Source organism: Microcaecilia unicolor, chromosome 1 (assembly GCF_901765095.1).
Source record: "Microcaecilia unicolor chromosome 1, aMicUni1.1, whole genome shotgun sequence".
Taxonomy (NCBI): domain Eukaryota; kingdom Metazoa; phylum Chordata; class Amphibia; order Gymnophiona; family Siphonopidae; genus Microcaecilia; species Microcaecilia unicolor.
Window position 1 is genome coordinate 669,618,717 of NC_044031.1, and position 26,522 is coordinate 669,645,238.

The 26,522-nt window shown below is 50.0% G+C and overlaps 1 protein-coding gene across 2 annotated transcripts in view; it reads left to right on the forward strand.

Annotated features, from left to right (window-relative positions):
- Nucleotides 1-207: 207 nt before the first annotated feature.
- Nucleotides 208-26,522, forward strand: part of ZNF592 (zinc finger protein 592) — a 345,284-nt gene continuing 318,969 nt past the window's right edge. For both annotated transcript variants that reach the window (XM_030187212.1, XM_030187220.1), the window contains exon 1: nt 208-481. The gene's annotated coding sequence lies outside the window, so the exon portion shown is untranslated. The remainder of the gene's footprint in view (nt 482-26,522) is intronic.

Consider the following 26,522-nt stretch of genomic DNA (forward strand, 5'->3'; position numbering starts at 1 on the left):
TTCTAAATGCAGTGCCCCACAAATGGGTCAGAGGAACACTAGGCACTCGCACGCGTTGGCGGCGTTGCTCAGTCAGGTCCTAGTGTGTGTGACGAATAGTACGACCGACCGCCGGCGTTGGCGTGGACTTCAGAGCCATGCGCGAGACTCTCAGAGGCGGCCCGTGGCTGCATTGCTCCTCCTCCTCCACTCCCCCCCTTTGCGCACGCCGCCGCCATGTTTCCTGCCCGCCCTCGGCCATGCAGCCGTGTAGGCCTCTAGTAGGGAAAACAGTCGCACTGTGATAGCTGACACCCCTCAGGGCAGGAATCTGGGTCCTGTCGCTTCCAGAGGGCGAGGAGCGGCCCCGGGTGTAGGTCGAAGGCTGCAAACGGAGCAGATTGCGGCTCCCCACCCGGGGACGGCTTGAGGAGAGGCGGAAGTAGGGCGTGTTGAGGACCGAGGGCCCGACATAGGCTAAAGGCGGACACGGAGGGGGCCGGTGGGTTTATTTCTCTCTTTTCACCGCAGTGTGTAGTGACAGGCTGGGGTTGTGTGTGTTTCCCCAGAATTGCAGCTCTCTGTCTCCGTCACACAAAACTTCTTTTTCCTCCCCCCCCCCCCCGAAACGTCCCTAGAAGCACACCGTGGGCCCCGGGTGCTCCCCTTTTCCCTTCATAGTGGGGTCCTGGACACTGGCCCTCCATCACATACACAGCTTTCTACTTCTACAGCTAGCTAGCACTGGCTGTAGAGTGGACCATGCCTATTGGTACACACACATCTTTCTCCGAGTATCATTATCATAATATTGGATTCCCATGGACTTTGCTTATAAACCCTTCCACGCCACTTTTTCCATCAGCTTTCTCTGTCAGAGCCCTAGGACTCCATGGCACTGACTGTTACATACCGACTCGCTGATGCGTTACCATAAGCCCTTTTACACTTGGGGCCCGCGTTATGTCACCTGCTAGCCCCTTTCTGAATCTGAGGGCCCAGTTTCAATCCTGACAGGCACCCACTTTGCTGCTCCAGCAGTCCTCAGTTTCCAGCATACAGACAGATTTCACCAGCTTGCTTTATATTTTTAGATCCCATATGCATCTGTTGCAGATGGTTGTTTGTTTAGTGCTATGAGATGTACACTGCACTGTACAGACACACATGAGAGTGTCGTTGTACGTAGAGCTCACAGTTTAGTCAAGATAAACATTTTTTTAAGAGATGGTTACATTACGTCTGTGGTTGGGGAGAACCAGGGTTTGCTGTTTCTTCTATTGCTCGCAGTGCTTGATTTGTGAGCTGTTCATTTTAGAGTGCATGCCTTTTACCTTGTTATGCATAGGTACAATTGTTTTGAAAACCTTAAGCATCCCAAATTGTATGCTTCAATGAATGCCTAAGCCCTTGGTGTTCACTCCCAGTCCTGGACGACCACCAACAGGTCAGATTTTCAGAATATCTCTAATATATAAACAGTGGAGGTCTGTATCCTGACAACTTAACCCCTTGGGGATCTTAAGGACGGCGTTAATACCAGTGCCCTAAATAGACACTAACATAACCTCTGCATGGTAGCAAAAGTTAAAACGCATCTTCTGCAATTATTAATGCATAATTCTTTTTGTTTGCTGTTTTTAACAGAGTGAAAGCAATTTAAAAAGTGAATATAGCAGTTGTAAAAGTTTGAACACTCTTTTGGTTGATTCATCACCTGCTTCCCCCTCCCCTCCCAGGTTTAACAGGGCCTAAAACTTTAGATACTGTTAGGGCCCTGTTTACAGAAGACGAGTTAGTGTTTTAATGCACTTACAATTAGCACGCGCGTTAACTGTATAGGTGCCTATAAGGATATAGGCACGTGCACTGGTTAGCGCGCGTTAAAAAATGCTAATGCGCCTATAATGCGGCTTAGTAAACAGGGCCTTTAGTGTTCTAGCTGAAGAAGTACGCTGACCCATAATCTCTCAGCTTCTGATCTTTGTTCAGTTTACTTATATTTATTTGGATTTAGCTTGCACCTTTTTCAGTAGTATCTTAAGGTGAGTTACATTCAGGTACACTAGGTTAGCTCCCTGTCCGTTGAGGGCTTACAATCTAATGACTTCTTTTACTAAGGTGCACTAAAGGATTTACTATATGTTAAATGCTAAGATGCCCATAGGAATATAATGGACTGCATGGCATTTAGCGCACGCTAAATCCGTTAGCACACCTTAGTAAAAGAAGCCATAAACTTGTACCTGAGACAGTGGAGGGTTAAGTGACTTGCTCAAGATCACAAGGAGCTGTAGTGGGATTTGAACCGGGCTTCCCTGGTTGTCAACCTAGTGCTGTACTACTAGGCTGCTACTCCATCCTTTTCAACAGCCATGGGACTTCTCTATAAACATGTATCTTCCTCAGCAATCCTCCAGACCGTTCAAGACGCTTGGGTTATGCACTCCTACCAGCAGAGGGAGACTGAGAACACTAAAACTTCTTATACAAGTGGCCTGTGCAGACCTTCTACTAACCAGTATTTTCTCAGTCTCAGCAGAGGGTAGATGTGTGCAGCCTGTGCAGTGTACTCAGTCTGGTAGGCCCGTTTGGGGTTTCTAGGTTGGGTTGTAAATGTTAGAGAACCCACACTTGGATCTCTATTACAGGGTGTAAGTCCTAAGGGGCTTCTTATTCCCTGTGGGGTGTCACACCCTGGTGGCCGAGTCCCTCCCCCTGTGCTCTTCCTCTGGAGGACTGCTTGACTTCAGCTACATACCTCGTTCTGTACCCTTGAGGCGTTTAGGCATCAGCAACGAGGTTTAAAAAAATGTTTTTAAAAGGCGGCTATTTTGGCCGTTCTTATGGCAGTCCAGAGATAAAACGTCTTCAAGGGCGTTCTTGCCTTAGGCGGTTTTGCCTAATAGTCTGTCAGAGCACAAAGCAATTGTTTGTTTTTATTGTGTTCGTGGCCATTATGTCTAAGCCGACGAGGTGTCGGTTTTGCGCAAAGCGCTGGCGGTGAAGTGAAAGGTGGTCAATGTAAATTTTGTGGGGAGCCTACGTTGTCAGCGGTTGTCAGCGCTCTTGTCCCAGTGTTTTCCCCTGAGTCAGCGGAGGTGTTGGGCGGCGATTTGACTGCACATTCCAGGCCGGCAACGGCGGGGCCATTTTGGCTGCGCATCCCGGGTCGGCCTCAACGCAGCCGTTTTTTGGCAGGAAGCGCGGCCCTTTTGGTCGCGCATTCCGTACTGGCGCCGGGGGACCAGTGTGTGGTGGGAAGCGCGCCTAGTTTAGGCCGCGGATCACGCAATGGACCCTGCCGCCTCGGGAGTGAGGGGGGTCCGTCGCGGAGACTGCGGGAAGTGGTTGGGGCTTCAGCAGTATCGGGGGGGGGGGTCTGGTTTCTCCCCTGAGTTTGTTTGGTCTCTGTATAATGCCTGGAGAGCTGGCCCCTCTCAGACTGTTTGTTCCCCGGAGGCTGCTAGCTCAGTGGGAGGTTAAGCGCCCGCGGTGTGGGTATTTCGGAGCCTATGGAGATACTTTCTTGCCTGGGTTGGAGGTTTGGAGTGACCCAGGAGAGGAGATCTCTTAGATGAGTCTGAGGATCAGGATGGGCTAAGGCCTGGGGGAAGATTCTTTCGTGGTTCGCATTTTCATAAGGAGGAGTTAGAGCTCATTGATCAGGTGGATCCTTGGTTAAGGGGGATTCGGAGAGCCTCCTGTTCCTTTCCCATGAATTCAGACATTAGAGACATGTTTTTTCAGGAAGGGTCTGTGCCGGAGGCTGCTTGTAAGGTGTCTAGGGCTATGGCGCGGCTGTATCCCTTGCCTGCGGAAGATTTGGCCCTGCTGAAACTGCCTACTGTGGATGCGGTGGTTACGGCGGTTACTAAGGTTACGGCCATTCCGGTGGATGGCGGTACAGCCTTACGGGATCCTCAGGATAGGAAAGCTAGAGTCCTTTCTGAAGCGGCAGCTTTGATTTGTCAGCTTTGGCCTTGCAAGCCTCTGTGTGGGGGCTTGGTAGCCAGAGCTTGTTTCCGTTGGGCGGAGAAGCTCTTGGATGAGCCGCGTTAGATAGGACTGGTTTGGTTCAGGACCTGGCCAAATTGGAGATGGGGTCTTCGTTTTGGCAGACACCCTTTATGATTGCTAAGGGCTTTGGCTAAGAATATGGCTCTGGCGGTGACGGCTTGCAGGGCGCTTTGGCTTAGGGGCTGGGTGGCAGATGCGGCCTCTAAGCAAAGTTGTGTTCTCTACCTTTCAAAGGTTCTATGTTGTTTGGAGAGGACTTGGATAAACTGTTGAGTGGTCTTGGGGGATACCAAGGTCTCACGGTTGCTGGAGTTACGGCCTAAGGTGGCTAGTCGAGGTGGTTCGGCTAGAGGTCGGTTTAAGGACGTGAGGCGGTACAGGCTGGGCAGATTTGTATCTCCTTCTAAAAGCCGGTTTTTCCAGCGGATGCAGTCCTTTCGAGGGGGGCTGTCGAGGAGGTCGGGACTCCTCCGGAGGTGCCGCGGAAATGGTAATAAGTCCTCCTTATGAAGGTGTGCGGGTCCAGCCTCTGGTGAAGGGTCAGGGTGGACCCAAATTACTTCAGATCTGTGGGTGCTGGAGGTTCGTTCTGCGACGATTATACACTCGAGTTTGAGCACCCGCTGCCGGATCTGTTTCTTCCCTCTCCTTGTCACTCTCGAGTAAAGTTTAAAGGCTATTCAAGAGACTCTGGGTCGCTTAATCCAGTTGGGAGCTGTGGTACCCGTTTCCTCGGCACGAGCAGGGAATGGGTTTATTCCATTTACTTTGTGATGCCGAAGAAGGAGGACCAGTTTCGACCCATTTTTAGATCTCAAGAGGGTCAATGGGGCGCTCAAGGTGTCATCCTCCGCGTGGAGACTCTGCACTCAGTCGTAGTGGCTGTTCGTCAGGGAGAATTTTTCCACGTCACTGGATCTCACGGAAGCGTATCTGCATATGCCGATTCGAGAGGCCAATCAGCGTTTTCTTCGTGTTGCTGTTTTAGGGAGGCACTTTCAGTTCTGTGCTCTGCCTTTTGGTCTGGCAACGGCTCCACGCACCTTCTCCAAGATAATGGTGGTGGTAGCAGCGGCTTTGCGGAGGCAGGGAATTCTGGTGCATCCGGATCTGGACGATTGGTTGATCCGGGTGAAGTCTCGGGCTCACAGTGTTGCGGCGACGGCTCAGGTGGCCGCGTTTCTGGAATCGCTCGGATGGGTAGTGAATGTAGTCAAAAGTCAGTTGATCCCATCGCAGAGTCTGGAGTACTTGGGAGTGCGGTTCGACACGGCAGTGGGTCGTGTTTTTCTGCCAGATTCTCGGATCGCCTGTCTTCAGCAGCAGGTTTGGCTGTTAATGTCTGTTCAGAGTCTGATGGTTCGAATGTACCTTCGGGTTCTGGGCCTCATGGCAGCGACAATAGAGGTAGTACCATGGGCCAGGACGCATATGCGTCAGCTTCAGGCGGCTCTGTTGTCCCGGTGGTCTCCCCAGGTACACAGTTTGGAGTTGCGGTTGCCATTGAGGGGGGGCTCCTCGGCGCAGTCTCCAGTGGTGGCTGTGCTCGGCCCATCTGAAAAAGGGCATGCCGTTGGAACCTCCTCAGTGGATGATTCTGGTAACGGATGCCAGTCTGCTGGGCTGGGGAGCTCAGTGTCTCGGTCGGTCCGCGTAGGGGCGGTGGTCGACGGAGGAAGTTCAGTGGTCTATCAACCGGTTGGAGACTAGGGCGATTCGGCTAGCTCTGTTGGCGTTTCGCTCAAGTGTGGTCGGAAAGGCAGTAAGAGTCATGTCCGACAATGCGACAGCGGTAGCGTATGTCAACCGGCAGGGCGGTACAAAGAGTCCGCGGTTGGCAATCGAGGCGGCTCTGCTCATGAGTTGGGCGGAAAGGCATCTAGTGCAGATTTCGGCAGCGCACGTGGCCGGGGTGGAGAACGTGAACGCGGATTTTCTAAGTAGACACATGTTGGACCCCGGAGAATGGTCTCTGCACCAGTCGGTGTTCGACCAGATAGTTCTAAAGTGGGGAGTGCCAGTAGTGGATCTCATGGCATTGGCACAGAATGCTCAGGTTCCTCGGTATTTCAGTCGGCGTCGGGATCCACGAGCGGAGGGGATCGATGCATTGGTCCTTCCGTGGTCTCAGCGGGTGTTGCTGTACGTGTTTCCCCCGTGGCCCTTGATAGGTCGAGTCCTACAGAGGGTAGAATGTCATGCGGGTCCGGTGTTGTTTGTGGCTCCGAATTGGCCGCGTCGGCCGTGGTTTGGGGATCTGATGCGCTTGTTAGAAGGCGAGCCTCTGCGGCTGGGGGGCTTGGTGCTGTTGTGTCAGGGTCCAATTGTCATGTTGGATCCGGCTCGGTTCTCTCTTACGGTGCAGCCCTTGAGAGGGAACGGTTGAGAAGGAAAGGGTTTTCCCCTCAGGTGATTCAGACGATGCTGCAGTCTCGCAAATGTTCGACGTCTTTGGCCTATGTGCGTGTGTGGCGCATATTTGAAGATTGGTGTGGGGACCGGGCGTGTGTCCCTTCGACAGCTTCTGTGTTGGGCATTTTAGATTTCTTGCAGGATGGTTTTGAGAAGGGCCTTTCATTTCATCTTTGAAGGTGCAGCTGGCTGCTTTGGCGTGTTTTCGGGGTAAGGTGCAGGGCAGGCCGGTTGCGTCTTCCCCGGATGTGGTCCGTTTTTTGAGGGGGGTGAAGTTGCTTCGTCCTCCTCAGCGGCCAGTAGTTCCTCAGTGGGATCTTAATATCGTTCTTGACTCTTTGCGAGTTCTCCTTTTGAGCCCTTGGAGTCTTGTTTGATAAAAGACCTTACTATGAAGGTGGTCTTTTTGGTAGCTATATCGTCGGCTCGCAGGATTTCGGAACTTCAGGCTCTTTCATGTAGGCCTCCGTTTCTGTGGCTTTCTAAGGAAAAGGTTTTGCTGCGTCCAGTCCCTTCGTTTTTGCCTAAGGTGGTATCCTCCTTTCATGTCAATCAGGTGATTTCGTTGCCGGTCTTGGGGGACCGGACGGGGGATGCTTCTCAGCGTCGTTTGGCGAAATTGGATGTGCGCAGAGTGTTGAAGGTTTACTTGTGCAGGTCAGAGGAATTCAGATCTTTGGACAGGTTATTTGTCCTTCATGGGGGGCCCAAGAAGGGAGCAGCTGCTTCTAAGGCGTCTATAGCTCGGTGGTTGAAGGATGCCATCTCTTCGGCTTACATATTGCATGGCGGTACGGTGCCGGTGGGGCTCAAGGCACATTCCACTAGGGGGATGACGGCATCTTGGGCAGAGAGTAGTTTTGTTCCACCGGTGGACATTTGTAGAGCGGCGGTGTGGTCCTCCCTGCATTCTTTTGTCAAACATTACAGAGTGGATGTACAGGCAAGGGAGGATGCCAGTTTTGGAGCTGCAGTCCTGTCCTCTGGGCTTCGCAGGTCACACCCTTAGAAGTGTTTACTGCTTTGGTACGTCCCAAGCATCTTGAACGGTCTGGAAGATTGCTGAGGAAGGTGAAATTAGGCCTTACCTGCTAATTTTCTTTCCTCTAGATCCTCCAGACCGTTCAAGAGCCCACCCAGTGTATCGGACAGTTCAGTATATTTTTTTTAGACTTCAGTTGCTGATATTTCTAGTAGCTCCTGTGATTTGGGTCCTGGAGTTTTACTAAGGGCAGTTTGTGGTACGGTTTGTGCCCATCTGCAGTTGAATTCCCCCGTCTTAAGGGGAGGAGATCTGAGTGTGGATTCAGTGGTCTTGTTTATGTGGAGGTGTTTTGTTTCTCTGCTTTGTTACTGTTTTACTGGTTAGTAGAAGGTCTGCACAGGCTACTTGTATAAGAAGTTTTAGTGTTCTCAGTCTCCCTCTGCTGGTAGGAGTGCATAACCCAAGCGTCTTGAACGGTCTGAAGGATCTAGAGGAAAGAAAATTAGCAGGTAAGGCCTAATTTCACCTTGTTCGACCATAACATCACTTTGTATTTGTTTCATCACTGGAATTGGCTAACGCCTCCACAGTACTATGTAAGCCACATTGAGCCTGCAAATAAGTGGGAAAATGTGGGATACAAATGTGTAAAATAAATAAACAGCTGTCTAAACATTTGAAAATGCTTAGATTATTCACTGTAAGAAAATTAGGAGAAGGTTACAAAAAATCTTGGATAAATGGTGTGGTTGCTGTGTTAGTCCACTTTAAAGGTTAATAGAAATAAAACAAACAAAAACATGGTGATACCCTTTTTTAAAAATTAGCTTTGAAGGCCAGAACTGTTGACTGTTGACATTGTATGTAGTGTTGGAAGATCAAGACAATCTATGATAAGAATGCCCAAATCTGATCATATATGTTTTCAAATAAATCAATCTGCTATTCTTGGCAAGGAACAAACACATATGGAGAAAGCACAGTGGAGATGACCAAATAAATAGAAAAATGGGTGTGACCTGGAGGCATACTTTCAAAGCACTTAGCCTTCCAAAGTTCCATAGGTTTCTATGGAACTTTGGAAGGCTAAGTGCTTTGAAAATATGCCTCCTGGTGCACCACAATTGTCCTTTATTGAAATAAAATAAACTTTGGTTCGTAGTGATTCAGTACATAAGGACTTCACATGAACCATGTTTCGGCATTATTGCCTGCATCAGGAGTCCAATGGATCTGGAACCAACATTATTATCGAGAATGAACAAAATGTGGGGAACTAGTATACAGCTAAATGTCCTTTATGAAAGAAAAAAAAGACAAAAATAGCCACGGAATCAGTCAGCAGTAGCAAGGGCACAATCTCGTATCAGCAATCTAGCAAACTTTACAGTTCGCTAGACTGCTGATGTCAGATTGTGTCCTTGCTCTTATTGACCAATTTTGTGGCTATTTTTGCCCTTGGAAGGGGGGGGGGGGGTTTCCCTTCCGTAAAGGAGACTTATTGACACTGAAATGTGGGGGACTAGTAAACAGCTATTAGTGTTGTTTCCAGATCCATTACTGCCTATTTTAGATATCCAAATCGGAAACGGAGCACAGGTCGAGTCTGTTGAACCATTAGGAACCAAAGTATATTTATTTCAATACAAGTAAAAAAGGCCCGTTTCTCACACAAATGAAATGGGCGCTAGCAAGGAAATAGCAACAGGCAAAAACATTCTCTTCCCTCAATTCGACACATCTAGTGCATCGACCATGGTAAAACATCAAACATATAAATGGCAAGAGGCGTCTCACTCGCAAATGCGCAGTAGAGACCCTCTCTGTCCCACCCCCGCGTCAATACGTGATGATGGGGGCGAGACAGAGAGGGAACCTGTGCACCTGCGAGTGAGGGAACCGCTGTCGCCACCGCTCCCCCCCCCCCAGGGTTGCTGCTACCGCTCCCCCCACCCACCCGGAGTCGCCGCCGCCACCACCCTCACCCGGCCCGGGTACCTGGCTTCACTATTCAAACCGCCGGAACGCAGCACACAGCTCATTGGAGCTGCCGTTGGCCTTCCTTACCTGCCTGTGTCCCGCTCTCGCCGACGTTACGTCACACGAGGGCGGAACACACTCAGAGAAGAAGGAAGGCCGACGGCAGCTCAGATGAGCTGTTGTGCTGCGTTCCGGCGGTTTGAATAGTGAAGCCAGGTGCCCGCCCGGGTGGAGGGGTGGTGGAGGGGACTCCTGGGGGGGGGGGGGGGTGCGACTCTGGGGGGGGGGGCAGCGGTGACCTATCCGGGGGGAGCCCTTTCAAATCCCCCCTTCCTTTACGAGCCCGTTTTTACGGGCTCAACGGCTAGTAATCCTATATAAGATAAAGCACCTCCAACGTTCTGAAGCTTACTCCGTGGCATTCAAACCTTGAGCATTTCGTGCTGTCTTTACCCATCTCATGAATTGACGTCAGGACTTCCGGGTTCGTCACAAGCGCAGTGACCAACCACACAAGGTTCAAATCGCTCGCCCATCCAGCCCACGCCGCCTCCTTCCCTCTCGAACGAAAACGAGAATGGCAGAAACCGCTCCAGCGGCAACAGCATCAGCCGCGCACCAACGGCGGCTCCAAGCGCGGCCAACAAAAAGGTGAAGAAGTCGGCTGGAGCGGCGAAAACACGCAAGTCAGGAGCGCAGCGCCATGTCCCTGGCTGCCCTGAAGAAGGCTCTGGTGGCGTCGGGCTACTACGTGGAGAAAAAAAAACGTTGCTTGAAGCGGCATCGGCGGGAGTTAAAGAGAGTCCGAAGAGAGCCAAGAAACCGTCAGCAGCCGCTACAAAAAAAAAAGCCCCACAAAACCGAAAGCAGTTAAGCACAAAAAAGTAGGTAAGAGCCCGGCTAAAGCAAAGAAACAGAAGGTGAAGAAAAACCCAGAAAAGGCTGCCAACCCCAAAAAGAAACAGTAAGATGAGTTTGGGTCTTATTAAATGACTTGACAGCCTGCTTCTGCACCGGGGGGTGGAGGGGGGGAGAGAACCGGAGTACGTGGTCCTGAGACCAGAAGGGGGGGGGGGGGTGGAACGGGGTCCTGAGACCAGAGAAAGGGGGTGTGGGGGTCCTGAGACCAGAGAGGGAGGGGGTGGTGGGAGGGTCCTGAGCCCTCAGAGGGGGCAAGGGCCAGGGGGTCCTGAGACCAGAAAGGGAGGGGGGCCTGAGCCACTTCACACACTCTCTCGGTCTCATACACTCTCAGTCTCACAGAGAGTCTGTGAGAGTCTTGTGCATCGCACACAGACTCTCTCCACACACCACTGTATCTGTGTGAAGCACACACACTCTCACCCTCACTGTGACTCACATACGCACTTGCACACACTTCTCATTCTCACAGACACACTCGCACCCAGACTCTCTCTCTGTCTCACACACACACACACACACTCGCACATTCACTCTCTTCTCTCACACACACACTCTGTCTCACAGACACACTCGCACCCAGGACTCTCTCTCCTGTCTCACACACACACACTCGCACATTCACTCTCTCTCCTCTCCACACACTCACTCTCATACACACTCCAAGGAAAACCTTGCTAGCGCCCGCTTCATTTGTGTCAGAAATAGGCCTTTTTTACTAGTATATTAATAAGTTTGCTAGATAAGTTCGGGATTGGTGGAAACATACTTAGCTGGATCAAAGGTTTCCTAACCACAAGAACATATCAAGTAAATCAAACTCAAACATATCATCACTGTGGAAAGCAGACTGCGGAGTGCCACAAGGATCACCGCTATCACCAATCCTTTTCAACCTAATGATGACCCGCTGACCAAGACCCTATCTGACCAAGGCCTTAACCCTTTCATCTATGCAGACCATGCACAATATACATCCTTACAAATCTAAAACTGACGGAAATCACCAACGAAATCAAGATCAGCTTGAACATCATGGACTCTTGGGCAAATGCATTTCAACTAAAACTCAACAAAGGAAAAAAAAAACACTTGCCTGGTCGTCATCCCCAACAAACGTAGACAACCCCACAATTATCAACCACCCAGAGTACACCCTATCTCGGACAGCCTGAAAATATTTGGCATTACAATAGACCGCAACTTAACACTAGAGAGCCAAGTGACATCCACAACAAAGAAAATGTTCCACTCAATGTGGAAACTCAAGCACGTGAAACACTTCTTCCCGAGGGAAACATTTCGCAACCTGATACAATCAATTGTACTAAGCCATGTAGACTACTGCAGTGGCATTTATGCGGGATGCAAAGAACAACTTTAAAGAAAACTTCAGACTGCTCAAAACACAGCAGCTAGACTTCGGAAAAATGCGATTCGAAAGCGCAAAACCCCTCCGTGAAAAACTACACTGGCTCCCAATCAAAGAACGAATCGCTTTCAAAATCTGCACTCTGGTTCACAAAATTATCTATGGTGAAGCCCTGGGGTGCATGACAGACTTGATCGACCTACCAACTAGAAACACATCTGAATCAACGCGAACGTACCTAAATCTGCACTACCCAAGCTGCAAAGGACTCAAATACAAGTCAACCTACGCATCCAGTTTTTCCTACATAAGCACACAACTGTGGAACGCATTACCAAAATCCTTGAAAATAAGTATGACCACCTACACTTCCGGAGAACACTAAAAACTTACCAGTTTAAAAAGGCATACCCTACCAATCCAACATAATGCCAATCTCTGCTACACAACAAACTAAAAAACATAATGGACTTAACACAACTCTTCCGCTGTACGATTCCCTTATATGGCTATACAACATGAACTTTATCTTGCCACAACATCACTTTGTATTTGTTTACACCGGAGTCTGCAAACGCCTGCCTCTGGCACTATGTAAGACACATTGAGCCTACAAATAGATGGGAAAATGTGGGATACAAATGTACCAATAAAGGATACCATGTAATGGCGATTGTTTTTTAAGGGAACCGTTATGAGAAATGTTCTGTCATGATAAGTAATAATTGGGAAGGGTATAATGAGTAATATGCTCCAGGCATATGAGATACGGATGTTTCTCTGTGTTTTTGGTTTTGTTTTAATCTTTCTTTTTTCTGTGATTTTTATTTATAGTATTTTAAAAGATAGAGTATGCAGACTCCATATATGTCCAGCATTTTCTCCTCTCTTCCCTCCCCTCAATCCATTCCAGCATTTCTCCTCTCACCTCCATCCATGTGCATCTCCTTCCTGACTTCCTTCCCCTCATCCATCCATCCATGTTCAGCAACTCTCCTCTCTCCCCTGCCCTCCCCTCCCTTTCCATCCATGTCCAGGAACACTTCATTCTCCCCTGCCCTCCCCTTCCCTTCCATCCATGTCCAGAACACTTCATTCTCCCCTGCCCTCCCCTCCCCTCCATCCGTGTCCAGGAACTCTTTGTGTGCTCGTATCATCCTAGCTAGGGGTTCGATTGACAGTGCAAATAGTAGTGGGGATATTGCACAACCTTGTCTTGTGCCTCTATGCAACTCTAATGTGTTAGTATATGTCCCATTTATCTTTAAAACCGCCATCGGTTTCGTATATAATAGGCGCAGCCATGTCATAAATCGTCCCTCTATACCTATCTGACGCACTACTGTAAAGAGAAACTCCAATCTACACGGTCAAATGCCTTTTCAGCATCGACGAAAATATTATTGTTGGTGTTTTTTCATCCTGTATTTGCTGTATGATGTGTAGCAGTGTCCGAGTATTGTCTGTGTTTGACGCCCCTTAATGAAGCCAGCCTGATCTTCATGTACCAATCGTGGCTTTACCTCCTGTAGGCGGCGTGCCATTATTTGGTAAAAATCTTATAGTCCGTGTTCAGAAGAGATATGGTCGGTAAGAGCCGCATTGTAACGGATTCTTTACCTGGCTTTAGGAGTATGGTCACTTCAGCCATCCTCCATGAGTATGGCAACTCTTGTGCCCCTCAAAAGAGGCAAAAGCTTTCAGTAGCACGGGAGCTAGAACTTTTGCAAATCGTTTATAAATCTAGAAGGGAAGCCTTCCGGCCCAGGGGATTGTTGTTTGGCAAATCTGCTATTGCTTCTTCTATTCTCTTCTAAGTTATGGCCTTCGATAAAGCTTCCTGCTCCGTTTCAGTCACTCTAGTCATCCCCAGGTCCCGTAAATATTGTTCCATTTCCTCCCTTGTTGTATCTTGTTCCGCTTGATATAGCTGATTATAGAAATCCCAAAATACCTCAGCCATTTCCTCTGTTTGTCTTATTAGCTCCCCTGAGAGGTTATGTATGCCATGTATGTAATTGCGATGTGCCTGTTTTTTTAAGTTTATTGGCCAATAGTCTGCTTGTTTATTTCCAAATTCGTAATACTCCTGTTGTACCTGTTCTAGCTGTCCGGCTATATCCGCCAATTGCAGTTCATTAAGTTGTGCTTTAAGTTGGCGTATTCTTCTGTTTTTTTTACTATCTGTTGGGTCTTTCTTATGTGCGCTCTCTAATTTTGCTATTTGTTTCCGTAGATTAGTTTCTGCCTCTGCTTTTTTCTTATTAATATAAGCCTGCTTCGCTATACATTGGCCCCTAATAACTACTTTCAGACCCTCCCATAGACTTGTCGGTTTAACCTCTTCATTATCATTGAACTGTATATATTCTCTTATTTTGTTTTCTATTTCTAGGACATTCTGTGGGGTCCATCAGAATTGTTTTCATTTAGACGCCATCTTTTCCTCCTTGCTTTCCCTCCCCCTCCCGCCACCTCCAATAGCACCATCGAGTGGTTGGACCAGCTACATTGTTCTATCTCCACTAGTTTAATATCATTCGCAAGCCCCTCTACCTCCTAGCCAATAATCAATTCATGAGTAGGTATTATGTTTGGGGGAGAAAAAGGAGTAATCTCTCTCTGTCCCGTGTCTCTTCTCTCCATATGTCTACTAGATCCCATTGGGCCATCCACCTTATGATGGCTTCCTATCTGCTTTAGGCATATTCTACCCTCCCCCCTGAATTGTCCAATTTAGGGTCTATCGTGAGATTAAGATCACCTCCCACCAACAATTCTCCTTGTATATTTTCCTTTATCACCTTTTCACTGTATCTAGGAATTCTCTCTGTCCCACATTAGGGGCATACATGCAACCAGAGTATATTGCTTATTATATAGTGACACTGTCATCAGTATATATCGTCCCATTTTATCTTTCACTGTAGTGTGTACGTGCCATGGAGGGATCCCGACAAAGCTATCAGGACTCCCTGCGCTTTTTTATTCGCCATATTGGAAGCACATTGAACAGTGGGATATCTCTTATGTTTCATCAAATGCTCATGTTCCTTCTCAAGTGGGTCTCCTGGAGGAACACCACATCTGACTTTGTAGGGTCAGCTCTCTAAACACCTGTCTACGTTCTGCGGTGTATTGAGGCCTCTTACATTTAGTGTTATACATTTAAACATTTTACAACTTGCAATAATAAACCTTCAACATATTTATCACCATTCTGTAACATCATAACATCCTGTCCCCTTTCTCCCTCCCCACCCCCCATCCTGTACTTCTCCCCTTTGGTTCAGCCTCCCCCCGGCCCCCCCTCTAAACTTCCCTCCCCCCCCCCACAACCTTCCCCAAATCCAGAGCACTCGCTTCATCTCAAAGACGGTGCTTGTAGGAGAGGAAGTGACCCCCCCTTTGCCCCTCTCTGATTAGATATTACCAGTTTAAATTCCCCCACTCGATCCTTATGGAGTTATGTCATTCCCCCTCTGCTCTTTCCCCATACATGCTGTCCCCCCCCTCGCTCGAGTGGAACTTCCAGGTTCCCACATCCCTATATGCTATGTTCCCCAAACAAACTATATCTCTAATCACATCAACCACTGAATGAGTCCAGTCCCTTGGCATTACCCTTGGCATTGTATCAAGTGAGGCGCCCAGCTGATGCTGGCGCTGAAGGCGCTTGCGGCCCACTCGCTGCCATTTCGGATAACTTCTCATGTTCGTCTGGGAGGTAACAGTTCTCGTGCTTCTGCTAGCGTTTTCACCTGGTGTTGTCTCCCATCCTTATAGAATACCAGAGCAAACGGGTGTCTCCATCTATATTGAAGCCCCATCTCCCTTAGTCTCCTGGTGACCAGTTTCAAGTCTGCTCTCCTCAGTGTTGCCGACGCCAGATCTTGTTAGATCTCGATTTATATGTGTCCCCATCTAAAATCTTGTTTTTGGCGCGCTGCTTGGAGAACTCGTTCCTTGAGCTTATAGTCGCGAAAGCAGGCAATCATATCTTTGGGAAGATTATTTCTTGTAGCCCCAAGGACTCTATGAGCTCTGTCAATAGTACTTGCTCAGGTAACCAGGGGCTGTTCGGGAGTTGCCACCAATGCACATACTATCTGCTGTACCACTGATTCAATTTCTTGGTAAGTGGGTGACTCCGCAACCCCCGAAATCGGAGGTTGTTCCGCCGACTGCGGTTCTCCAGGTCTTCTATCTTGTCAGCTAGTGCTTCATGTCCCAGGTCTATATCATTAACTCTCTGGTCTAGGGCCCCCACAGTCTCTACCTGTTCTTCCAGTCTAGTCCTCTGTTCCTCCACTCTGTGTCCAAGGTTCTTTAATTCACTTCTGAGATCTGCCCCCATCTTGGCTAGATCAGCTCGCATGGCTTTAAATCAGAGCGGATTTCATTCAGCAAAGTTCGTAGTTCTGGAAGGGACTCCTCCTCTTGATTCATTTGGTCTGGCATCGGGAACATATCTTCAGTAGAGGGATTGCGTTTTCGGTCCCCGCTTGTTATAATTTCCTCACCACTGGCCGCCATCATATTGTTATGCCTCGTGGCCTCCCGCCGCTATGCGAATTGGAGAGGCTTGGCGTTGTAGCGACTGGACTTCATCACTTTTTTTTTGTTGTTGTTTTTTTATTTTTGTTTTTCGATCGTTGCTGATGGGTCCACTCTCCGCTCTCTTTTTCGCCTATTCAAAGCGGGATCGCTGGATGTAGCTCTCTCCGTCTCTTCGCCACCTCTCCGTATTGCACGGGGTAGAACTGCACAGTCTGCTATTGGCGGTGAATCGGAGCCGTTTCCTCCTCGCCTGCACTATCAGAGGCTCTTCGCCATCCGGAAAATGTTCTTTAATTTCCGAGATCGGTAGGGAATCGCTCTGTTTTTGCTATGGGCAAGCAGGAGCTCAGCGTTTAAGCCGCCATTGCTCCCGTGACGTCACTTCCCTCCTCCATGTCCAGGAACTCTCTATTCTCCCCTGCCCCTTTCATCCATCCATGTCCAGCAATTCTCCTCTCTCCCCTGCCCTCCCCTCCATCCACCAATCCATGTCCAGCAACTCTCCATTCTCCCCTGCCCTCCCCTCCATCCACCAATCCATGTCCAGCAACTCCATTCTCCCTGCCCTCCCCTCCATCCATCCATGTCCAGCAACTCTCCATTCCTGACCGGACCAGGATTGGACTGATGGGTTGTGCTCGTCTTCCAGCAGGTGGAGACTGAGAAAAAAAACTGACTCTAGAGAGCCAATAAGAGCCCTGGCCATGTGACCTTAGCCTCAGTATTTTCTCAGTCCCCAGCAGGCAGGAGGTGAGCCCATTAGTGTCTCTCTCTCTCTCTCTCTCTTTCTTTCTCTTTTAGAGGTTAATAAGAACAATAATGCTTCTTCTTCTGTGCCTGGGGAATCTCTGTTAGAGGCTTGGCAGATAGGGATTTCTTTTCTTTCTTTTCCAGCCTCTGGGGTGTTAAACTTGGGTGCCCCGAGTCCCTTCCCCCCTTCCTCCCCATCTCCCTTGTTTAGTTGGGAAGGGCCTACCCTTTCACTGAAAGGTGTACTGCCTTTGGGAGAGGCAGCCATTATCCAATATAATAAAACGCACCCTCAACGTTCTGAGGACAACGTTACGAAGCCATGAAGCCATCTGACGTCACTCCCAGGCTGAAGGGTTCGTGGATTCGTGGTTGTGAAGCCTTCAAACCAGCCAGCCGTCTCTGCCCTGCCCCTCAGCGTCAAACGTCATGACGTCGAGGGCGGAAAAAAAAAAAACCAAACCCGGCAGCGAAGCGTCAGGGAAGGAGGCGGCGCTCCTGACGTCTAGCCTTCCCTTCGCTGTGTTCCGCCTTCTTCTGACGTCAAGGATGACGTCAAAAGAAGGCGGAACACAGCGAAGGGAAAGCTAGACGTCGGGAGCGCCGCCTCCTTCCCTGACGCTTCGCTGCCGGAACCGCCACGGAGGTAAATTTAAAAAGAAGAAAAAAAACAAAAAGGGATGTTGGGGGGGGAGAGAAGAGGGTGGCCAGGAAAGAAGAACAATGGGGAGGCGGGAGGGCAGGGGAGAAACGACAGCATGGATGCGAAGGGGGGGGGGGGGGAGGGGGCGGCCCAGGCGGGGACATGGGAGAGAGAGGAGCATGGATGCGAGGGGGGGGTCATGGAAGGGAGAGAGGGGACTTGCTGGAAAAGGATGAATGGAGGCGGCAGGGGACAGAGGAGCATGGATGGGCATGGATTGGGAGGGCAGGGCTCAGGGAGAGAGGGGAATTGCTGGAAAGGGATGAATGGAGGGGGCAGGGGACAGAGGAGCATGGATGAGCATGGATTGGGGAGGCAGGACTCAGGGAGAGAGGGGAATTGCTGGACAGGGATGAATGGAGGGGACAGATGGGCATGGATGGATATGGATTGCAGGGCAGGGCTCAGGGAGAGAGGGGAATTGCTGGATAGGGATGAATGGAGGAGACAGATGGGCATGGATGGATATGCATTGCAGGGCAGGCCTCAGGGAGAGAGGGGAATTGCTGGATAGGGATGAATGGAGGGGGCAGGGGACAGAGGAGCATGGATGAGCATGGATTGGGAGGGCAGGACTCAGGGAGAGAGGGGAATTGCTGGACAGGGATGAATGGAGGGGACAGATGGGCATGGATGGGCATGGATTGGAAGGGCAGGACTCAGGGAGAGGGGAATTGCTGGATAAGGATGAATGGAGGGGACAGATGGGCATGGATGGATATGGATTGCAGGGCAGGGCTCAGGGAGAGAGGGGAATTGCTGGATAGGGATGAATGGAGGGGGCAGGGGACAGAGGAGCATGGATGGGCATGGATTGGGAGGGCAGGGCTCAGGGAGAGAGGGGAACTGCTGGAAAAGGATTAATGGAGGGGGCAGGGGACAGATGGGCATGGATTGGGAGGGCAGGGCTCACACTCTCTCTCTCATATACAATGTCTTTCTGACTCTCACTCTCACACACTCTCTCACACTGTATCACATTCACTCTCTATGTGCCACACAGTCACTCACACACTCGCTTGGTCTCATACACTCACTCTCACAGAGAATCTGTGTCTCACACACACACTCTCTCGCCCACACACACACACTCTCTCTCACACTGTGTCTCACATACACACTTGCACACACTCTCATTCTCACACACACACTCTCTCACAAACACACTCACACCCAGACTCACTCTCTCTCTCTCACACACTCACACTTTCACTCTGACTCTCAAACAGTCACTCTCACATACACTCTCCCAAACATACACACTCCGAGGAAAACCTTGCTAGCGCCCGTTTCATTTGTGTCAGAAACGGGCCTTTTTTACTAGTTACTTTTATAAGTAATGTAGAAAATAAAGAGCATTATAAGGCAATGTCTTTTTCTTTCCCCTCAGTTATAACGAGCAGTCAGCTCAGTTGTGTTTCTAGGGCCTTTCTGGACTGCATGAAAATAATTATTTCAATGTAGTCTTGCCTTTGGGAGAGGCAGACAGTATTTTCTTTTTTTTAAGTATCAGAACAGAGAAGCAGTCCTTCCCCATTGACTTAAGGAGCAGGCAGCTCCGGTAACTGTTCTGTGTGTGTTTGCTATTTTACCTGCTCAGTTCAGCTTCGGGTTTTTTTTGCTTTCCTTCCGTCTGAGTTTTGGGGTTATATCTACTATAATAAAACTCACCCTCAATGTTCTGAGGACACTGACGTCAGTGAAGCCAAGCCCTGACTTCCTTCAAAAAGGTTCGTGGTGGTGAAGCCACCAAAATCGCACCGGGCCCCGCCCTCGAGGGCAGAGCAATAGCAGAACAATGAAGGGGTTGGCGGGGGGGGGGGGGGGGGAATTGCTCCGGGCCCCGCCCTCGCGTCAAACATCATGACGGGGGCGGAGCAGTGGCAGAACAACAAAGGGGTTGGCCAGGGAAGGAGGGGGGGTGTTGGCGACGAAAACCTTGCTGGCACCCGTTTCATTTGCTCTGAAACGGGCCTCTTTTACTAGTATATATATAATTGATTCGTTGGTTGTCGGTTCACAGTGGGGCCCTTTATTCAAAAAAAAAAAATTATACTGAGTAGTAACGAAGTAATGCGTGAACCGTTTAGGCGCATGCAAGCGTTCTGCCGCAATGTCTCAAAAGCTCAAGCGCTGCGCTCTCTGTCAGTGTCGGGGGGTTAAAGCCTTCGGCGCTTGTAAATATTGCAGGTCGCTGCATGGAGCGTCGGGTCCTGCTCTCCCTTCGGTCTCGGGGTCTACTTCCATAGCCTTTGCCGTCGCAGTCGGCTCCAGTTGTTACGGAGGAGCCAGGCGCTCCCGGAGGCCAGTACTGTACAGCGAAATTGGCGTGAATGGCGGTCATTTTGAATGTCATTCCGTCTTCTCCGTTGGGTGATCAGTCTGCTACAGGCAGCCATGGCTCATTTCCTAGCCCCTTATACTTTTAATAGTTTTAAAGATCATATATAACTCCTCTATATATATTCAGAACTGTCTTACTATATCTACTTGTTATACTATCATGTCTCTGATTATAATGTTACCCAAGATCCTTCTGTACCAGTAATTGTATATTTTCTAACTGTATTTCCACTTATCACGATGTATTGTAAGCCACATTGAGCCTGCAAAGAGGTGGGAAAATGTGGGATACAAATGCAATAAATAAATAAAAGTAGCCCTTTTAGAAGACTATCTATATATACTGCATTTGGACAGCCTCTTGGATTTTTGTGGGTGATTACGTAGTGTACAGTGGTGGACTCATTCACAATATTTTCTTTTTCTCATGTCGGGATATCCACCCATGACAGTAGCCAGATTAAAAAAAAACAAAAAAAAAAAAACAGGACAAAAGCCACAGGGAATATCCTTTCAGCAGTAGCAGTCACAGGCAGTTTCTGTCTAGTATGCATGGTACTTGGGTGTATGTTTCTTCTCATATCATAGTTGTTTCAATAGTATAAATATTTATTTTGTGCAACTGCAGCGGCTGGTATTTTATCAAGGGGCTATAGCCATTTCTGGCAATTCTATTCCTTCTCGTATATGATATTTTCTAGGAGTACATGTTTAATTTTTCTGTTTTCACCTCTCTGGCTTCAGGGGAGGAAGTAATATGTGCATGACTCCCTTTGCATACTTCGCTATCTCCTCCTAGGTGGCAAGTAGCCTAGGACCTAACTGTATCGTGAGGCTTTGTAGTTCAGGACCCCTAGTTTACACTTTCTGCAGCTCAGGAGGAGCTATATTTCCGCTGTCCAGTGGGGAGGCTATGCCTTACACTTTGTCCAGTTTCTTTAAGGCACCTGTCTACAGGCTACTGTCGCTCTCCCTGCACTGCAGGCTCGGTAGAAGACAATTTACAGAAGCTGTTAGCTTTTCAAGCTATTTGCCCAGTCTCTTCTTTACGGGCACGGTCGTTATGCCTTTGGCTTTGTAGTTCCCAGGAAGGAGAAGGTTCCTTCGTTCTATTTTAGTTCGCAAGGCCGCCAATCGCGTTTTTCAAAGTCACAAGGGTCGTATAGGGGCTGTTGCAGGACAGTGTTTTAATGGCAGGACAGTGTTTTAACGGTCTTTGATCTGAAGGCAGTTTATCTGCATAGGACCGGTCTCCAAGGCTGTTGTGCGGTTTGCGGTTCTGGGACACCATTTTTCGGTTTCGGCCTCTACCGTGTGGTCTCGCAACACTCCTTCCCACTTTTACGAAAGTCTTGATGCTGGTGGTAGTGGCTCTCAGGACACAGGGATTTTAGTTTCCCGTATCTAGATGACTGGCCATTCAGGAAACTTCTTAGCAAGATACTCGGCAGGTCTCAGACCGAGTGGTACCATATATATTTCCTTGTCATCAAGCAGATGAAGCCATGGGTTGTGTCCATCAACCAGCAGGGGGAGATAGAGAGCACTCAACTTTTCACAGTACCTCATGGCCAGCTAGCTCCACTGCCTCTTCAGTATTCTCTATCTCCCCAAGCATGGTGGCTGCAGCTTCTTCGAGCTCCATCAAAAATCTGCCTGGGGGTGGCTCCTGGCTTGCCAGTTGTTAGCCGGGGTGTTAGAGGCTATAGCAGCTTCACTTTGAAGGCACATAGGTCAGCCCTTTCCCTGCCTTACCCATGCCCCCGTGGATGTGGACATATTAGCTTCCTTTTCCCTGTCCTTTCCCACTCAGTGGATGCAGGCACATTGGTTCGCCTTTCCCTGCCTTTCCCACTTATCTGAGCCTCCGAAGTGTTTTTATTTACCTCTTTTGCCTCTGCTTTCCTCACAGCGTTAAAAAAAAAAAGAAAAATTAATTAAAGTCGCGTCGTGCTTTAGCGCAGCGATCTTGGAAAAGAGGTTTTTTTCTTGAGATTCTTCTGCAGGACCGGAGCTGTGATACTCAGTCTAGTGAGGTAAGAGTGTTTTCTGACTCCTCCGGGGTGGGCCCACGATCGGGACGCTTTGGCGCGAACCGCCATTTTTGAATTTTACCGCCGTTTTCGGCGATGGCTGCGGAGACTGTTAAGCACTATTCTAAATGTGGCAAACGCAAATCAGCAGTGGGGCTCTGTAATTCGTGCTGTACAGACGGTAGAGCCGGCCCGAGCATGGCGAGCGGCGATCTTTTGCGCTCTGAGCGGGCAGCGGACGCCATTTTGGATTTTCCACATGGCGCGGCCTCCATTGCGACGGAGAGCCCTGAATCCGGGGGGGGGGGGGGTCCTCTGAGTGAGGCTAATAATAGAGCTGATAGCCCTGGGCAGGATCCGGGCGGTCAGGGAGCGGTTTTCTCCCCTGATTTTGTTTTAATGCTGCATAGGGTGTACATGCTTAAAAGAGCTCTTCCACAGGGATCTTCGGACCCTCTGCCTGCCCCCCCCCCCCCCCCCCCCCCCCCCGGTGGATCCTGGCCTTTTGGAGTTGGCTTTGCCTGTTTCTTATCCTCCTGATAAATGCAGAAGGGCTAATTCCCCTTCTGAGTGTGGCGCACCCCCACCTTTTCCACCCCGTGGTCGGGCTGTGAGGATTCTGAGGGGTCTGGCAGAACTTCTTGGGCTGAGGAGCCATAGTCGGGTGCAGAATTGCCACAGGAGCTTGATGATCCGTCTGCGGTGAGGATTTTCCACCGCGAGAAGCTGCCAGCGCTTATTTCAGATGCCTTACAAGCCCTCTCGATTGAAGATCCTGGGAGTGGCACAGCCTCCTCTGTTAATCCAAGGATGGCTAGTACCAGAAAGCCTGCCCGAGCCTTTCCTTTGCATGACTCCATCCAAGAGCTTATTTTGGCTCAATGGGCTGACCCCGAGGGACCTTTGAAGGTTGCCAGGGCTATGGGGCAATTATACCCTCTGAGTGAGGAACATTTGGCTCGCTTTGCAATGCCTAAAGTGGATGCCCTGGTCACGGCTGTGACAAAGAGAACTACCCTCTCTGTTGAAGGAGGTGTTGCCCTGAAGGATATTCAAGACCGCAGGCTTGATTCAGCTCTGAAGCGGTCCTTTGATTTGGCAGGTCTCACTGTTCGGGCGTCTGCATGCAGTTGTTATGCTGCTAGAGCCTGCCTAGCTTGGTTACAGCAGGCAGTGGAACAGCCCGGTGATGGAGCGGAGACCTTATCTGAAGTGGCTCCGCGGATGGAGTCGGCCTTGTCCTTTTTGGCTGACGCCCTTTATGATATGGTCAGAGCTTCGGCTAAACAAATGGCTGTAGCACTGGCGGCTCGCTACACTCTTTGGCTACGACATTGGGTGGCGGACATGGCCTCTAAGCAAAGGTTGGTGAAGTTGCCCTTTCAAGGCCTTCTACTGTTTGGTGAGGAGCTGGAAAACATTGTTAAAAGGCCTGGGTGATTCCAAACCTCAGCGCTTGCCCGAAGATAGGCCGAAGCCTCCTCTAGGGTCAGGCGGTCCGCTCCTCTTACAGACCTCGCTTCCGTGAAGCTAGAAGGTACCGCCCGGGGCGTGCTGCTGGGTTCACTTCGCGTGCCCGCTTTCAGCAGAGAAACTCCTTTCGCTCGGACAAACGTTTGCAGCCACCGGCTCTAGGCCTGGAGTTCAGGGGCGACCCTGTTCAATGATGGTGCGCCGGCCCCCTCCTCGCTTCCTGTCATCGGAGGAGGGTCTTTTCCTTCTTTGCCGAGGAGTGGGCCAATATTTCCTCAGATCAGTGGGTTCTGGACCTGATTAGAGATGGCTACAGAATAGAATTCATCGCCCCAGTAATAGACGTGTTTGTGGAGTCCCGATGCGGTTCTGCCGCCAAACGGGCGGCGGTAGAGGAAACTTTGCAAGGTCTGATTCAGTTAGGGGCTGTGTCCCCGGTACCTCCCGCCGAACACGGCTACGGCCGATACTCCATCTACTTTGTGGTGCCGCAAAAAGGTGGGTCTTTTCACCCTATTCTGGACTTAAAAGAATTAAACAAGTCCCTTAGAGTGCGGCATTTCCACATGGAAACCCTGCGTTCCGTCATTTTTGGTACAACCAGGAGAGTTTCTCATGTCTCTAGACCTGAAAGAAGCTTTCTTGCACATACCAATTTGGCCCCCGCACCAGAAGTTTCTGAGGTTTGCGGTGTTGGGAAAACATTTCCAGTTCCGGGCCTTGCCTTTTGGCCTCGACACACCTCCCCAAACCTTTTCGAAGGTAATGGTGGTAGTAGCTGCTTTGCTCAGGCGAGAAGGTATCAGGGTTCACCCGTACCTAGACGACTGGCTCATCAAAGCAGACTCTGTAACAGAGAGCTATCAAGCTACAGCCAGAGTGGTCTCAGTACTTCAATCTGTAGGCTGGGTCGTCAATATAGCCAAAAGTCACCTGACCCCCTCGCAATCTCTAGAATATTTGGGGCCAGGTTCGACACAGACTCGGGCTATGTACACCTACCCAAGCTAAGGTGGTGCAAGCTTCAGAATCAGGTCCGTCTGCTCCTGATGATGCCCCGCCCATGAGCTTGGGACATTGTCCAGCTGCTGGGATCGATGACAGCCACATTGGAAGTGGTGCCTGGGCGAGAGCGCACCCGAGACCTCTACAGTATTCCCTACTTCAAAGATGGTCTCCAGTTTCTCAGGATTATCAATGCAGGCTTTCTTGGCTCCCTGCGGCTCGACTCAGCAAGGAGTGGTGGCTCTCAGACAGCATGCTGCGGCGATGAATGCTGCTGGCGCTCCCCGATTAGTGTCTAGTAGTGACAGATGCCAGCCTGAAGGGCTGGGGCGCACATTGCAAGGGGAAGCATGCCCAGGGTCTATGGACACCCGAGGAGTCGGAGTGGTCCATCAACCGCCTGGAGTTGAAAGCGGTGTTTCAGGCGCTCTGCTGGCCTTTCAAGTGACCCTGGAAGGATTGGCTGTCAGAGTGATGTCGGACAACACGACAGTAGTGGCCTACATAAATCGACAAGGCGGCACTCACTGCATAGCACTGGCCGCGCAGGCTGAACAGATTTGCCACTGGGCCGAGCTGCAGCTCAGTTTCCTGTCGGCAGCTCACATTGCAGGTCAGAGCAACGTGCAAGCCGATATCTAGCAGGCATCAGATCAATCCAGCAGAATGGGAACTAGCAGACAAAGTATTCCTGCAGATATGTGCCAAATGGGGCAAGCCCATGATGGATCTTATGGCGACAAGTGCAAATGCCAAAGTCCCGTGCTTCTTCAGCAGACGGAGAGATCCTTGCTCGGCAGGGTTGGATGCCTTGACTCAGCCCTGGCCTCCGGGCCTACTATATGTGTTCCCTCCATGGCCCTTGATAGGGCACGTGCTCCTGCGGATTCGGCTGCACCCAGGAGAAGTGGTCCTCATCGCCCTGGATTGGCCTAGGAGGCCTTGGTATGCGGACCTCCGACAGATGCTAGTGGAGGCTCCCCTTCCTTTACCTCTGGTACCGAACCTGTTGTCACAGGGCCCAGTAGCCATGGAGGACGCCTGCCGCTTTGGTCTTATGGCATGGCAATTGAGAGGGCGCAATTGAGGGACAAAGGCTATTCAAACACAGTCATTTCCACTCTCCTGCAAGCCCGCAAGCGTTCCACTTCCATGGCTTATGCCAGGATTTGGCGCCAGTTTGAGTCTTGGTGTGCTTCAAAAGCGATCACACCCATGCGGGCTCCTGTCTCGCCGATTCTGGACTTTTTGCAGGATGGTGTACAAATAGGCTTGGCCTATAATTCCCTGCAGGTGCAAGTGGCAGCGTTGGCCTCCCTTCGTGGTAAGGTTGAAGGCGTGTCTTTAGCTGCTCATCCAGATGTGGCACGGTTTCTTAGTGGGGTGCTTCGGCTCTGACCTTCCGTGCGAGCACCCTGTCCAGTTTGGAACCTGGGGCTAGTTTTGAAGGCCCTGCAGGCTTCTCCTTTTGAGCCGCTTTGGCGAGCATCGGAGAAAGATTTGGCACTAAAGGCCGTGTTTCTTGTGGCCACTACTTCGGCGAGACGGGTGTCAGAGCTCCAGGCGCTGTCCTGTAGAGACCCATTTCTGCAATTCTCAGAGTCCAGGGTCACGGTTCGGACCGTGCCTTCCTTCATGCCTAAGGTGGTTTCAGCGTTTCACCTAAACCAGCCTATTTTCTTGCCCTCCTTTTGATAAGGAGGAGTTTCCAGAATCTTTTGGGCAGTTGCACCTGTTGGATGTGCGCAGGACTCTGCAGAGTTACTATCTCTTTCAGGATCTATGATCATCTGTTTGTTTTGCTATCAGGTCCTCGCAGAGGGTCTCCAGCGTCTAGAGCCACTATTGCCCGCTGGCTCAAAGAAACTATTTTTTCAGCTTATCTGCTTGCCGGCTGGTCTCCGCCTGTAGCCTTTAAGGCGCATTCTACCAGAGCGATTTCTTCCTCTTGGGCTGAAACTGGAGCACTCTCTCGTCAAGAGATAT